The following is an 18,265-nucleotide window of genomic DNA, read 5'->3' as shown; positions in this document are numbered from 1 at the left end:
CATGTGGGCAAAAATAGGCCATTTACAAGGCCAATATGCCATCCATTTTGAATCCTCCCTACAAGCATCATTCAAGCATCAATATACCATATTTTCAGCCAATTTTAATCTCAAAACATACACTATTCAAGTCATGTAATCATCAATCTATTTCATGCTCAATATCTATACCAAAACATACCAAAATCATAAGCCAAATTCATTCAATCATATATTACCAACATCTCAATTTCTTATCCATCTTAATGCCAAACTTATACCAAATTGACCATTTCATTTAGTCATTCATATGCATCAAATCATACCATTTTCTCATCACATAAACCATAAAAAAATCAAACCATATTCATATCCATTATCAAGCCATATCACTTGGCAAAACATATATTTACATGTCAAAACATGTTCACATACTTCTAGCCTATACATGCCACATAACCAAATCTCAAAACATTATTTACTGAAATGATAATCGGATAGTGTGATGACAACTCCATTGACTTCCAACCTAAGCAGGTCTCCGAAAATCTATAAACATAGGAAAAACACACAGAATAAGCTTCGAGAGCTTAGTAAGCCATAAGCAAATAAATCTTCACAAGATCATGTATATAATTCAAATTGAATAAGCCAAATTTAGTTAACTTCATACACATATTCAATCACTTTTCTTATATAATCCAACATCACCACATTAAGTAACTTCATTAGGCTTATTTATTGGTGAACATATAAACCATGCTTTCAATTTCAAATAACGACCATTAAATCATCCATATAAATTAACCTTGCATAATTTCGTTACATAACCCACTGAAACATGGTCATTTATTACATTTCATGCATAAAAATATATCAATTTCTTTTTATGAGTTTCAAAACCCGAATAACCATAACAAATCACACATCCAAACCATGTTCCATTTTTCGTAATTCTCATATCCGAAACATAGGACCACAATTTCATATAACGAGCATATATAACACGTCGTTCATCATCATATATTTCACATATCGTCATTTGAATCATACTCACATTTCATATCAGAACTTCATATACAAATCACATGTACCTGAATCATATATGGCAAAACATAATGACAATTCCACATTTCTCATATAATTCATTTGATCATAGTTCACTTGCTAGTATCCACATCTCATTTTCACATAGACCATATATCAACTGATCATAATCATACTCACTTTCATTACTTAATTTCATATACATCACAACGTACCTGATTCGGATGCACATTCAGATACTCATTTATTTCTCGTTGAACCATTTGAAATCAATAAGGATACTCGAATAGCTCAACAATGCCAAAGTCCTAGACGTGGTCTTACATGTAATCAAATGTCGATGCCACTGTCCTAGACAGGGTCTTACATGAAATCATATACGATGCCAATGTCCCAAACATGGTCTTATACGTAAATCACAAATCGATGCCAACGGCCCAGACGTGGTCTTACACGATAACACATATTAGAATCCTATGTCATGACATATGTATCCTAACTATTCCTATGGTTCGTACAAGGTTTTTTAGACGTTGTCACGTTATCGGAACTTTATCAATTTCACCTATTCGAACAATCCATGATCAGAACAGATTCTCCAAAGCTCGATTCAATTCAGCATCACATATATATTTCTTTACAACTCAATTTAGCACATATAATGCACATACATTTCAATTTAACAACATTTATTTACTTATGAACTTACCTCATACGGACACGAACAGTCCAAAACGACTATTCGACAATTTTTTACTTTCCCCGATTCAAATTCGATTCCTCATTTCTTGATCTAATTCAATACAAATTCAATTTATTTAATCATATATTCAATCAAATTCATCTAAAAACACATAAATGGGCTAATTACATTTTTTCCCCTGACATTTCACATTTTTTGCAATTTAGTCCCAATTTTACAAAATACAAAAATATTCAAAATTTGACCATACGCATGCTTGGCCAAATTTCACTAAGGTACTTAGCAGCCCATTATTTAAATAATTTTACATTTTGACCCCTCAATTTATAAATTTCTCAATTTAGTCCTTCATAAAGATTTTTATCAAAAAGTACTTAATTAAACATAATAATCTATCAACAAAGATTTATTTTTCATCATCAAACAACAAATTCATCACATTAAAAAAATGGAAAATCTCAAATTCTTCATTAAATATGAAAATTAAGGCATGGGTTTACTAATATTCGAAGCAACGATATCAAAAATGTAAAAATCACTGAAAACCGGGTCAAAATGACTTACAATTGCTCCCCCAAAGTGCCGAACTATTTTGAGCATTCAAACCCTATTTTTCATTGTGATATTCGGTCATTTAATGAAGAAGATGAACCAAAAATCGATTTTGGTTTTATTTATTAAACATTAATTAAATAATTACTAAAATAACCTTAATAAAATAACACCAAAATCATCCATTTAATGGCCATTATTGTCCATTTCCACTATCCATGGTCCAATTGCTACATAAGGACTTCTTATTTAATAAATCATAGCTCATAAGCACTTTAAAAAACTAGCATGTCACTTTTACGTTTTACGTGATTAAGTCATTTTTCACAAATCGACACTCAAACGATAAAATTTTCATACGAAAATTTCACACATATAAATTCACATACTTTCAGCATGGAATATAATATTAAAATATTTTTTTACTCAGATTTGTGCTCCCAAAATCACTGTTTCGACTAGGGTCTAAACCGGGCTGTTACAACATGGGCGTGTATGGCCATTTTTAGGGCACACGGGCTTGTGTGTTGGCCGTGTGACCCAAGTCAGAGAGTTACACGGGGTCGGAAACACACGGGGACACGACCATGTGCTCTTATTTCGAATGTCCACACAGCCTGCGACACAGGAATGTCACACAGCCGAGCCACACGGGCGTGTGTCCCTATTTTTGAGAATATTTCTTAACGGTTCAAAAAGTTTCCATAGTTATCAGTTTAGTCCTGAACCACTCCCAATGTATGTTTAGGGCCTTGTTTGCTCGTATTACAGACAATATGATTGTTTGTGATTGAAATGTATATGAATTGTTTAAGTTGTATATGGAATGTATGTTTAATGTGTGATAAGTTCGGTAATGCTCTGTAACCCTATTTCGACATTGAATACGAGTAAGGGGTGTTACAGTTTGTTCACATCTTCTTTGTCTAAAAGTTCGCTCAATTTTAGGGTTTATAAGGAGTAAATCAATAATCCGATCTATGCCCATAAACACCTGAAAAGAAAATTACAAAATTAAATATAATAAGTTAGTAATGTTAGAAATAAACCAAATTGGAAGTAAATAATTTCACAAAAAGAAATGACTTTGGCAACAGTTAACAATCCCTGGCAACGGTGCCAAAAACATGTAATGCGTAAGTTTGTACAAGTGTAAACAGTCTTTATCAAGTAATAAGTAAGTATCGAGTTATTGTCTCCACAGGGATGTATTTGTGTTAAATCACTTAATTATAAAATTATACTAACAATTTGGTAAATAAAAACACAATATGGTTAAGAAGTGATGAGTAAAATTGAATATATTAAACTAAATGCAATGATCCCTAATGCAATTTATCCTAAGTTTGCAAACTATATGAATGAGATAGATTTTAGCAAAATTAAACACAATTTGCAACAATTATAACATAAATAAACTAGGACAATTACTTTAATTAAACTCAATTTATTATCAACATGCTTAATAACATTCGGAAAAACATTCCATGGCAACTCAATCTTTCATGAGCTTGGAAACCACATTAGATCCTTTCGGAATCCTTTACTTAGTAAATACGCATTTTACTGATCCTTATTTACTAAGGGTTTCTTAGCATTTGTGTGAGGTAACAGGGACATGTTAGGTTTGAAACAATTTAATCACACAAATCTAAAACTATGCAGATAATAGAGCTTGATTAGAGTTGTTATGTAACCTGCAATTTAATCGGGTTAGGATCTAAATTGAGCATGCACATTTCAATTATGTGTCTACTAGCCATCACCTTGTTAGGATCGTTCAGGTAATTCAAGTGCATTTCAATCATGTATGAATGAAATAGAAACTTGATTTTAATTGAAAACATGATCAATTGAGGCTCAAACATTATAAGAATGAATCAAATAAATATTATTTAATCAAAGCAATCATCCTAACTTAAATAAAATTAAGCTAACATTGTTGTAAACAAGAACAAAGAACACATAGCAAAAAATTTTAGATTAAATCAAAGAAAAGAAAGATTAAACCCAAATCAAAAGTGGCTGTCACCTAAGACTCTGACCGACGAGGATCCTTCGCTTTGCTCCTTTGCTGATGGCTCTCCAAGGTGGCCGACCAAGGGCTCTTTAAGAGGCTTAATTGATAAAATTTCTATGAAGAGATGATGCTAGGCATGGGAAATGGAAAATGCTAAAGAGAATTTAGAGAGAAGAGAGAATGATGACAGATGAGGGATGAATGATGAGGGATCAAATGAGGTCTTATTTATAGGTGAAGAGAGGAGGGTAGTTTGCTAAAAATAGAGAGGTTTAGTCTCTTCAAGCTTTTCCAATGAGTAGCCGGCCATGCTTAGTGGATTTTGAGTTGAATTTTGCTTTATTTTTAAGTAATTTAAATGCCATAATAATTGAGGACTGAGACTCGGTCAAATGTATATCTTCGGGCGAATCTCTAATTTCTTCAACATTATAAGGACCTTGTGTAATTAAACCAAAAAGTGGTTTATGTGGACACCTATGTGTAGCCGAATTTGGTTGACTTAGTCTTCAATTTGGAATTTTTTTTTTTTTTGTAATCTAACAAAGCTATCAGACTTGTCCAAAATAAATAGATAAATTAAAAACCAAAGAACAAAATTTAACCAATTTAAATAATTAATTAAAACCCAAATTATTAATGAAATATTTTAAAATGAATTATTAGATATAATTTTATATTTTATTATTTAATTTAATCATGCATGGCCTATTTTATGTCTTAAATATAATATGTTCAAGTAAATCTAAAATAAGCCATTTTATGCATGAAAACTATATAATAAAGCATAAAATCACATTTTAATAATTTCCATATCCTAATTTCATATTTTCACAGATTTCATTAATTTATTAAACAATTACTTAGTTTTAACAATGAATTTAAGTAAAAAGGTGATAAATTACATAGGAAAATCCTATATATTTTTTAGTTTACACTAACATCGACGATATTAGAACAGGCAATTCATTCGGCTCATCAGATTCAATTCAAAGAATTTCATTATTTTGACATTTCAATTCAATAGTCTTTCATCTTCAATTCACAACAGCATGATGTAGAGTCAACCAATTCATACACAGAATCATATCGAATTCATCAAATGGTAAAAGAATCAAATTTGCCGGAAAACAGTAACCCCAAGTCATCAAAGGACAATTTTTGCAATGTAACAGCCCGGTTTTAGCTAAAATAGAACAGTGGTTTTAGAACCACAAACCCGATTTTAAAAAATTATTTTAATATTATTTTTTATGTTTACAACATGTTATTTGATATATGTGAAAATTTCGTGAGCTAATTTTATCGTTTAATTGCTCAATTTGAGAAAAAGGAGTAAATCGCATAAAATGCAAAAGTTGCATTCTACTTGTTAAAGGTGTCAAATTGCTTTGGCTTTTAAATATGATGACCTTAAATGGTAATTAGACCATTTTAAATGTTATTGGACTTATATGGACAATAAATGGATGATATTAAATGATTTATAATAAGGTTAGTTTAGTAATTTGGTTATTAAAGGTTAAAATAAATAAAACAAAGCTAATTAAAGCTTCATTCTCATCTTCATGCACCGAAAATTAAAAGAAGAAGAAGCTAAGATAGGGTTTTTCATTCGGCTAGGTAAATTCAAGCAATTAAGGTATCCGTTTTTGATGATTTTTATGTTTTTGAGATCGTTGCTTTGAAATCTAGCTAGCCCGTAACTTTAATTTCGAAACTATTAAAGGTTTTAAGAGTTTCCTTTGATGATTTTATGTGTTCTTTGATGTTTAAAGATGAAATATGAATTTTTGATGATAGATTTTCATGTTTTGTAAAGTGATTTTTGATGAAAATGCATAATAGGGATTAAATTGTGAAATGTGCAAATTGAGTGGTTAAAATGTGAAAAAAAAATGAAAGTTATGGGCTGCTAAGGGCATTATGGTAATTTTACTAAGCTTGGGTTTAATTAAAATATGTGAATTTTGTGTATTTGTGAAATAGGGACTAAATTGTTAAAAGTGTAAAAGTTTAGAGGCTAAAGTGAAAATAGGCCTAAATGTATGTTTTGGACTAAATTGAATGAGTGGTTGATTAAAGAAGTTAATATTTCATATATTTAGATCAAGAAAAGAGGAATCCGGAATTAGATCGAGGGAAAGGCAAGATTATCGAGTAATTGACTCATTTCACCATTTTCATACTCGAGGTGAGTTCGTATGTGGTAATTTCATTATGAAAGTATGTTAAAAGCTTTGATATTGCGTAAATTGTGATAATGAGATTTTGAATAATGTTCGAATTGTGAAAACGACTCTACAATTGCATTCGATGATAGAAACGGAAGGTGTGAAATCCCAATTGAACTTTAGGAATAGATTTGGATACTAGTGTCTTGTTATTAGAAGATAAGTTGAGTTGGCTTTGGGCCATGATATTAGCATTTCAGGTGTGAGTTATATCGATTTGGCTTCGAGCCATGCATATCGGATGATTTGGCTTTGGGCCATGATAATTGTTCATTGGATAAGTTACCTTGATTTGGCTATGGGCCATGGTATATATACTTATCGTACGAGACTATTGAGTATCCAATTTCTATTCCGAATGGTTCAACGGTTAAACGAATAATGTGGTTGAGAAAGAGGTTAGTATGAGGTGATACAGGTATGTACAGAACCTATTTGAGTATTAAATAGAGAAAGTTCAATGACATTGTATTTAATCATGTTTTAAGACATGAGAAAGGTTTGTAGTTAATGTGAAATTGGTTGATTTACATGTATTTGATGAATTAAGTTATTTACATATGAGCTTACTAAGCTATAAAGCTTAATTCATATTATTTTTCTATGTTTTATAGTGAACCAAGGCTAGCTCGGATACGAAAGTTATCGAAAACATCATCGCACTATCAGACATCTATTTGGTACTTTTGAGTTGTGTAAATATGGCATATGGAATGTATAGTCTAGGTGTGGTGTTTTGGTTGTGTTTATAGCCAGGAGAGTTGGCTTGTAAATGATGTTAATGTTGATAGGTGTTTGGCTAATAGAAATGGTTTATTTTGACATGTATGGTATGAACATGGTAAATTGAATTGTGGAGTTTAAATGTTTGAGAAATGCTTTGATGAGATATGATTTTAGAAGTTGAATTGATAAATATTTGATTGAATTGATAAATATTTATTAGTAAATGGCATCAAATTAAGTATTGAAATTGGTTGAAATGGATATTGTATGAATTGTGCATTTGGTTGATGATTTTGGCTGCCTAATTGTATGATAAAATGGTACCATTTTGATTGTTTAGGTGAGCATGAATAAGAGTGGCAAGTTGGCCTTGCAAATGGCCTATTATTGTCCATACGGGCAGAGACACGGGCATGTGTCTCAGCCGTGTGTGACACACGGTCAAGTTACATGGCCGTGTGTCCCTTGGCGTTGTTATTAAAATGAAGTCAGTATGCTCCACATGATCTCACACACGGGCGTGTGACTGGCTATATGGTACAAGTCAGTATACCCCCTAATTGGCACACGGCCTAGCACACAGGTGTGTGACTTGGCAGTGTTGTATAAGTCAGTATACCCTACAGTTTTGACACTGCTTGGAACATGGGCGTGTGTGGCCACTTCAAATGGCACACGGGCTAGACACACGGGCGTGTGGTTGGCAGTGTGACCCAAGTCAGCATGTATGCCCTGTTTCCACACGGCCTAAGACACGGGCATGTTTAGAGCCGTGTGAGACACACAGCCTATTCACACCAACGTGTGATCCTTCTATGGTTGAAAATTTTCTAAGTTAAAAAAAAATCATATGTTATCTGTTTAATCCTGAACCAATTCTAAAGCATCTTTAAGGCCTCGTAGGCCCTTATAAGGGACAATGTGATTGTACTGAATGATTTAAGAGAATGAATGCTTTATGGTTGATAAATGTATGTTTTATGTTGTGTATTGATCAGAAATACCTCGTAACCCTACTCAGGTGACGGATACGGGTTAGAGGTGTTACATGCAAACTTTATCAACTAGGACATACTTGCCTAAGGGGTTCGATACTTTAATCAAAATTTTGGCAAACTCAACAGGTAAACTCTTACTAGACACTAAATTCATAGAGACATATGAATGAGTCGATCCAGGATCAATCAAGGCAATTACATTAGTTTCATAGAGAGGAAATGTACCGGTGACAACATCTGGTGACAACGCATCTTCGCGAGCGCGAATAGCGTAAGCTCTAGCTAGTTCTCTAGCATCAGATCTCACAGCAGAGTCCTTTGTCGCTCCTTTGCTACTAGTCACATTTCTTGTATTTCTAGGTGGTCTCCCTCTAGCAGCTGTGTTGTTCGGTCCTACATTCTAAAATTTATCTTTCTCGGCTAACTCAGGACAATCCCGAATAAAGTGATCTAATGAGTCACATTTGAAACACGCTTTGTTATTCATCCAGCAATCTCCAAAATGCCATCTTCCACACTGTTAACAGTCGGGTTTGTTGGTTCTAACACTAGCAACACTCGATACTGAAGTGGCTTGAGCTTTAGGACTCGTGTATTGTTTCCCACAATCTCTATTAGAATATCCCACTGAAGCATTCGAACAATTATACGAATCTCATGATTTCTTTGACGAAGAGTGATAGGTTTACTCATTGGCCTCTTTCTCGAATCTCTAGCCTCAAAATCAACATTTCTCTTTTCTTTACCAAGTTCTTCAGCTTTGTAAGCTCTATCAACTAACACAACAAATTCCTTCAATTCCAGAATCCGGACTAGTAGTCTGATGTCTTCATTTAACCCGTCTTCAAATCTCTTACACATAATTGTCTCAGTGGAGACACATTCTCGAGCATATTTACTGAGTCTCACAAATTCTCTCTCATACGTAGTCTCAAACATACGACCCTGTTTCAACTCCAAAAATTCTTTGCTTTTTTTGATCAATAAACCACTGGCTTATGTATTTCTTTCTGAACTCAATTTGAAAGAATTCCCATATGACTCTTTCTCTCAGTACTACGAATATCAAAGTGTTCCACCACTAATATGTAGTATCTCTGAGAAGTGATACGGCACATTTAACAAATTCAGCTGGAGTGAAAGAAAGTTCATCAAATACCCAAATCATATTCTCAAACCAAAACTCTACTCTCTCAAGATCGTCATCAACTGTAGCTCTAAACTCTTCATCCCCGTATTTTTGAATTTTAATGTAACAGCCTGATTTAGGGCCAAAACGGAATAGTGGTTTCGAAACCATGAATTCGAGGTTGAAAGAAATTATTTTGATTAAGTTTTAGTGTTTATATTATGATTTCATAATTGTGTGAAAATTTCGTTGCGAAATTTTATCGATTGGGTGTTTAATTTGATATTTAGGACTAAATTGAAATAGGTAAAAAAAATGTGTGTTCTAGTTCATAAAGTACTTGATTGAAATGGGGGTTTTAAGTAGAGGTCCTTAAATGGCAATTAGACCATTATACTTTATATGGGCAAAAATTAGGACATGGATGGAATTTTAAGAAAGTTTAGTAGTAAGGGCATTTTGGTCATTTGTATATTAAATGAAATAAAATGGGAAAAATAACACAAAATGTGTTCATCTTCATTCAAGCTTGGCCGAAACTTACATGTTCTCCATAGCTAGGGTTTTTCCCAAGCTTTCAAGCTCAATAGTAAGTGCATTCAAGCCTCGTTTTTAATGTTCTTTACATTTTTGAAATCCTCGTAGCTCGGTCTACCTATTTCTACCATTATTTCGAGCTAGGGTTTATGTTTAAAATTTTACCCATGAATGATATGCATGTATTTTGATGTTTGATGGTAGAATATGAATGTTTGAAGCTAGGAGAACGATCTTTTCTAAGTGATTTTTAGCGAAAACGAGCAAAACGGCATAATCGGTAAAAATACCTATTGTTCATAACTATGTGTTAGAGTGAGAATTTGATGTTGCCATAGAAGGAAAAAATGATCATCATGTCATAAAACATAATAATAAGGGCTGGAATTAAATTCCCGAGCCTAGGGGAAAAATCATAATTTTGTAAAAGTTTGGGGGAAAAAATGTAATTTTTCCATAATGTGATTTTTGGATTGAAATAAATAGTATGAGTGTTAAATGAGCTAAATGTGTTGTTATAGATCAAGAAAGGCATGGAATCGATCTCGAACGGGGGAAGGAAAAGGTTTTGGACTAAATTGCAAAATTTCTATATTTTGCAAATTGTAAATTGTATGTAAATAATACATTAACTTCATTTACATTTTTATATTTCAGCCTATTATATGTATTTTAGCTAATTTTGAAACATAAATCGACTATTGGAGGAATGGAAATAAGTAATAGAGACAGAAATCCCGGTTGAACATTCGGAAAGATTGAATATTATAGATGGAGCGTAGCTAGGTCACATGTATGGTGCTGAGTGCACATCATGTGTACAAGAAAGCTACGAGATACTATGTAGTAGCTAGGTCACATGTGTGATACGGGATGTATCCCATGTAGACAAGAGAGCTACGGGAGAGATAAATGTAGCTAGGTCGCATGTGTGATTCCAAGTGAAGGACACCATGTAGACAAGAGAGCTACGAGATAAATTGGCTAGGTCACATGGGTGGTACTAAGTGTTCACCATGTGTACAAGAGAGCCGAATTATATGAAATATGATAGTGGGGCAGTGTGCTAAAACTATCAAGTATCAAGGATTGATCCGAATTGTTCAACGGGATAATTTTTCGGTGGCATTGTAATCATGGACTTATACTTGTGATGTATGAAATGTGGTGAAAATGAATTGTGATATGTATGCTAAGTGAGGTTAATACAAAGAAAGTGTGAAAGAGTGAATTTGCAATAATACTGTTTTGGATAGTAGCAATGACGTGACTTTGAAAAATCACCAAAAATAGTATGAATTTAATTAGAGGCTGAATGAGATATTAAATTAAAGCTCAATGAGTCTATTTTCATACAAAAGAAACATAGCAAGCAAAGGAACTCTATATTTTGAGATATTTATATTTGTGTGTGACTTGTTCAGATTGACTATGTGATCCCCTATTCTGACTTTGATAAATTATTAAAAGTTTTACAAAAATAATTAAGAAATATAGTTTATAAGTCTATATTTGTTATTGAGTATATTTTTAAATGAAACATTTTTCATGGCTATTTGAATTGTGTACTAGGAGAAATTCAACTCGTAGTGAACAGAGGTCAGATCAATCAAGCTGTATAACAGGGGAAATTTAACTAATAAACTGTACTAATTGGCTAAACCAAAAATTCTAGAAAACATTTAGTAAGAAGTTATATGAGTCTAGTTTCAGGAAAATTTTACGGATTTGAATTTTGAATTTTGTAACTCGAGTTATGATTTATTTAGTGAACATGACGCAGGAGAGACAGCTCAATCAAAGTGGAGTAAATATTGAAATTAAAAGTAGATACACTTGAGTTAATGTGTAAACATATTAGATTCTTTAATTATTATTTATATACTTACTTACTAAGCTATATAAGCTTACTTTCTTTTCTCTCTTTTGTCTTATAGTGTCGTCCGGCATTGCTCGGGAGTTAAGGATCATTGAAGATCTGCCACACTTTTAATACTTTTGGGTATTTGAACTAAACATTTCTTTTGAATTATGCCATTATAGTAGGCTTCGTTATTTTTTTTAAGTGCCATAATTGCCTAGGTTTAAAATATTGGTTACATTATTTAACCAAATTATTTTGTATAAGCCATTGAAGTTGGCTAATATTGTTCAAGACATATGTTATAATGATACATTATCTATTTGAATGACATATTTCTATTTCAGTTTCGTTTAATGATATATATTATGAGCTGGTAATACCTCGTACCCTGTTTCGATGTGGAACACGGGTAAGGGGCGTTACATTTAGTGGTATCAGAGCTATGGTTTATTCGGTTCTCAGACTAATATAGTGTGTGTAAAAGTCTAGCTATACATGCCATAAATATACTGTGATAGTGTGGTGACTCTTGATTATTCTAAACTGTGTTTTGTTTTAAAATAATAATGGATCATGATGGAACTGCGGCTGATGATGCTACCGATGTCTACGGCTCCCTTGACAAGGGACCGCGCTTTAGAGAAAGTAGAGCTGAGACATTGAGACAGGGGGATGAGGCTCGGGATGCCTTTCTCCAAATGATGAACAATTGGTATACTGAGTTTATTCGAGCAAAGCCAAATGGTCAACCTCCTCCACCCCTCCCATACCTCAGACGGTTCCTGTAGCTGCTCAAGGCATAGATTTGGTAAGAATGAACAAGCCTCCGGTTGACAAGATTCAAAAATAAGGGGCCAAAGAGTTTAGAGCAAAGATCGATGATGATCCCGAGAAAGCGGAGTTCTGGCTTGAAAATTCTACCCGTGTATTTGATGAGCTCTCATGTACACTCGAGGAGTGCTTAAAGTGTGCTGTATCACTTTTGAGAGATTCAGCCTACCGCTGGTGGAAGACTTTGGTAGCAGTGGTGCCAAAAGAAAGGGTTACTTGGGATTTCTTCCAGGAAGAATTCAGAAAGAAATACATAAGTCAGCAATTTATTGATCAAAAACGGAAGGAGTTCCTTGAATTAAAGCAGGGCAAGATGTCTGTGGCAGAGTATAAACGTGAATTTGTAAGGCTCAGCAAGTATGCCCAAGAATGTGTGTCCACCGAGGCCATTATGTGTAAAAGGTTTGGGGATGGGCTAAATGAGGATATTAAAGTGCTTGTGGGAATTTTGGAGCTGAAAGAATTTGTAGTATTGGTTGACCGAGCTCTTAAAGCCGAAGAATTGAACAAAGAAAGAAGAAAAGCTGCTATTGAGGCTCGAGATGTCAAAAAGAGGCCGATAAGCAAGTCATTTCAATCTCAATAAAGAGGTCCAAAGAGACAAACCCTCGAATGACAGTTTCAGCTGGGGATTCACACAGAGATCGTGGTAGGGCATATTTGGGGTCTAAAGCTCAAGCTACTTCAGTGGCAAGTGTGGGTAATATGCGATCTAGAAAGCTCGAATGTCAACAATGTGGCAGGCAAGATTTTGGTGAGTGTTGGGGAAACGAGCGAGCTTGTTTCAAGTGTGGTTCTCGCGAGCATTTTATTAGAGACTGTCCGGAGAAAGTTAAAGAAGAAAAATTTCAGAGTGCTAGACAGAGTACTACTGCTAGCAGAGGTAGACCACCGAGAAATACTAGAGGTGGAGCTAGCAGTAAAACTGTAATGAAAGATTCAGCGGCGAGATCAGAAGCTAGAGCGCCTACTAGAGCTTATGCCATACGTGCCCGAGAGGATGCATCGTCTCCCGATGTGATTACTGGTACATTTTCTCTCTATGATGCTATTGTTATTGCATTGATTGATCTTGGGTCTACTTATTCCTATGTTTGTATGAATTTAGTATCTAATAAAAAGTTGCCTGTTGAGTTTACTGAATTTACGATTAAAGTGTCAAACCCCTTAGGCCAATATGTGCTAGTTGATAAGGTTTGCAAGAATTGCCTATTAATGATTCAAGGTCACTGCTTTCCAGCTAATCTGATGTTGTTACCATTTGATAAGTTTGACATTATTTTGGGAATGGACTAGTTAACATTGTATGATGCCAAGGTAGATTGTAAATAGAAAACACTAGAGTTGAAATGTGAAAATGGTGAAACTCTGTGGGTTGAAACAGATGAATCAAATAAATTGCCTATGTCGATTTCGCACATGTCTGCACAGAAATACATGAGGAAAGGATGTGAAGCTTATCTGGCCTATGTAATAAATACTGAGCTGTCTGAATTGAAGCTTGAATCAGTACCGATAGTCTGTGAATTTCCAGATGTATTTCCAGAGGAATTGCCTAGATTGACTCCAAACAGGGAGATAGAGTTTGCTATTGATTTGTTGCCGGGTACTGCACCAATCTTGATTACTCCATATAGAATGGCTCTTACTGAATTAAAAGAATTGAAGGCTCAGTTGCAAGAGTTAACAGACAAGGGATTTGTGAGACCGAGTTTCTCTCCCTGGGGTGCTCCAGTATTGTTCATAAAGAAGAAAGATGGCTCAATGAGGCTTTGCATTGATTACCGTTAGCTCAACAAGGTGACTATAAAGAACAAGTACTCGTTGCCAAGGATTGATGATTTATTCGATCAGTTAAAGGGGGCCACAGTGTTTTCAAAGATCGATTTGAGGTCCGGTTACTACCAGTTGAGAGTTAAGGAGTCGGATGTGCCGAAAATCGGAGTCGGATGTGCCGAAAATCGTCTTTAGGACAAGGTATGGACATTATGAGTTCCTTGTGATGCCTTTCAGCCTAACAAATGCTCCAGCTATATTTATGGACTTGATGAATCGAATCTTTCAGCCATATTTAGATAAGTTTGTAGTAGTGTTCATAGATGACATTCTAATTTATTCTCGGGATGAGTCTGAGCACGCCGAACACTTGAGAACCATATTGCAAATCTTGAGAGAAAAGAAATTGTTTGCTAAGTTTAGTAAAAGTGAGTTATGGCTTTGTGAAGTCATATTTTTGGGATATATAGTCTCAGGTGATGGTATTCGGGTGGATCCGAGCAAGATTTCCGCGATCGTTGATTGGAAACTGCCAAAGAATGTATCTGAGGTTAGAAGCTTTTTGGGCTTGGCCGGGTATTATAGACGTTTTGTCAAGGGATTTTCAATGATTGCCTCTCCTATGACTAAGTTGCTACAAAAGAATGTTAAGTTTCATGGATTGATAAATGTCAGCAGAGTTTTGAAAAGTTGAAAGCACGATTGACTAAAACACCAATTTTAGTATAGCCCGAGCTAGGGAAGGAGATCGTAATTTATAGTGATGCATCATTGACAGGCCTTGGATGTGTACTAATGCAAGAGGGTAAAGTGGTAGCTTATGGCTCGAGATTCTGGAAAAAGTTACAAGAAGCTTTGGGTACAAAATTGAACTTTAGTACCACGTTTCATCCACAAACAGATGGTCAGTCGGAAAGAGTAATCCAAGTACTCGAAGATATGCTTAGATGCTGTGTTTTAGAATTTGAAGGCAGTTGGGAGAAATATCTATCTTTGGTTGAATTTGCCTACAATAACAGTTTTCAGTCAAGTATACAGATGGCACCGTACGAAGCCTTGTATGGTCGCAAGTGTTGGACTCCTTTATATTGGACCGAACTTAGTGAGAAACAGATTCACGGAGTTGATCTAGTTAAAGAAACCGAAGAGAAAGTAAAAGTAATTCGTAATTGCTTGAAAGCTGCTTCTGATTGACAAAAGTCATATGCAGATTTAAAAAGAAAAGAGATTGAATTCCAAGTAGGTGATAAAGTGTTCTTGAAGGTGTCACCATGGAAGAAGATTCTGAGATTTAGCCGAAAAGGCAAGTTGAGTCCGCATTTTATTGGGCTGTACGAGATTACTGAGAGAATTAGACCAGTGGCATATCGGTTGGCCTTACCGGAAGAGTTAGAAAGAATTCATAACGTGTTTCATGTATCAATGTTGCGACGTTATCGTTCTGATCCTTCACATGTGATTTCTCCAATAGAAATTGAGATTCGATCGGACTTGACCTATGATGAGGAATCGATTAAGATTTTGGCTCGAGAAGTAAAATAGTTGAGAAAGAAAAGTATAGCTTTAGTGAAAGTGTTATGGCAAAGACATGGAGTAGAAGAAGCTACGTGGGAACCGGAGGAAGCCATGAGAAAACAGTACCCAAATCTCTTTACCGGTAAGATTTTTAGAGACGAAAATCCCTAAAGGGGGGAGAGTTGTAACAGCCCGATTTAGGGCCAAAACGGAATAGTGGTTTCAAAACCACGAATTCGAGGTTGAAAGAAATTATTTTGATTAAGTTTTAGTGTTTATATTATGATTTCATAATTGTGTGAAAATTTCATTGCGAAATTTTATCGATTGGGTGTTTAATTTGATATTTAGGACTAAATTGAAATAGGTAAAAAAAATGTGTGTTCTAGTTCATAAAGTACTTGATTGGAATGGGGGTTTTAAGTAGAGGTCCTTAAATGGAAATTAGACCATTATACTTTATATGGACAAAAATTAGGACATGGATGGAATTTTAAGAAAGTTTAGTAGTAAGGGCATTTTGGTCATTTGTATATTAAATGAAATAAAATGGGAAAAATAACACAAAAATGTGTTCATCTTCATTCAAGCTTGGCCAAAACTTACATGTTCTCCAATGCTAGGGTTTTCCCAAGTTTTCAAGCTCAATAGTAAGTGCATTCATGCCCCGTTTTTAATGTTCTTTACATTTTTGATATCCTCGTAGCTCGGTCTACCTATTTCTACCATTATTTCGAGCTAGGGTTTATTTTTAAAATTTTACCCATGAATGATATGCATGTATTTTGATGTTTGATGGTAGAATATGAATGTTTGAAGTTAGGAGAACGATCTTTTCTAAGCGATTTTTAGCGAAAACGAGCAAAACGGCATAATCGGTAAAAATACCTATTGTTCATAATTATGTGTTAGAGTGAGAATTTGATGTTGTCATAGAAGGGAAAAATGATCAGCATGTCATAAAACATAATAATAAGGGATGAAATTAAATTCCCGAGCCTAGGGGAAAAATTGTAATTTTGTAAAAGTTAAGGGGCAAAAATATAATTTTTCCATAATGTGATTTTTGGATTGAAATAAATAGTATGAGTGTTAAATGAGCTAAATGTGTTGTTATAGATCAAGAAAGACGTGGAATCGATCTCGAACGGGGGAAGGAAAAGGTTTTGGACTAAATTGCAAAATTTCTATATTTTGCACCGAGGTAAGTTTGTATGTAAATAATACATTAACTTCATTTACATTTTTATATTTTAGCCTATTATATGTATTTTAGCTAATTTTGAAACATAAATCGACTATTGGAGGAATGGAAATAAGTAATAGAGAGAGAAATCCCGGTTGAACATTCGGAAAGATTGAATAATATAGATGGAGCGTAGCTAGGTCACATGTATGGTGCTGAGTGCACATCATGTGTACAAGAAAGCTACGAGATACTATGTAGTAGCTAGGTCACATGTGTGATACGGGATGTATCCCATGTATACAAGAGAGCTACGGGAGAGATAAATGTAGCTAGGTCGCATATGTGATTCCAAGTGAAGGACACCATGTAGACAAGAGAGCTGCGAGATAAATTGGCTAGGTCACATGGGTGGTACTAAGTGTCCACCATGTGTACAAGAGAGCCGAATTATATGAAATATGATAGTGGGGCAGTGTGCTGAAACTATCAAGTATCAAGGATTGATCCGAATTGTTCAACGGGATAATTTTTCGGTGGCATTTTAATCATGGACTTATACTTGTGATGTATGAAATGTGGTGAAAATGAATTGTGATATGTATGCTAAGTGAGGTTAATACAAAGAAAGTGTGAAAGAGTAAATTTGCAATAATACTGTTTTGGACAGTAGCAGTGACAATACTTTGAAAAATCACCAAAAATAATATAAATTTAATTAGAGGCTGAGTGGGATATTAAATTAAATATCAATGAGTCTATTTTCATATAAAAGAAACAGAGCAAGCAAAGGAACTCTATATTTTGAGATATTTATATTTGTGTGTGACTTGTTCAGATTGACTATGTGATCCCCTGTTCTGACTTTGATAAATCATTAAAACTTTTAAAAAAATAATTAAGAAATATAGTTTATATGTCTAGATTCCTTATTGAGTATAGTTTTAAATGAAACATGTTTCATGGCTATTTGAATTGTGTACTGGGATATATTCAACTCGTAGTGAACAGGGGTCAGATCAGTCGAGCTGTATAACAGGGGAAACTTTAACTAATAAACTGTACTAATTGGCTAGACCAAAAATTCTAGAAAAAATTTAGTAATAAATTATATGAGTCTAGTTTCAGGAAACTTTTACAGATTTGAATTTCGAGTTTTGTAACTCGA

This window comes from Gossypium arboreum, chromosome 8 (assembly GCF_025698485.1).
Source record: "Gossypium arboreum isolate Shixiya-1 chromosome 8, ASM2569848v2, whole genome shotgun sequence".
Taxonomy (NCBI): Eukaryota; Viridiplantae; Streptophyta; class Magnoliopsida; order Malvales; family Malvaceae; genus Gossypium; species Gossypium arboreum.
This window is presented reverse-complemented; position numbering follows the sequence as displayed.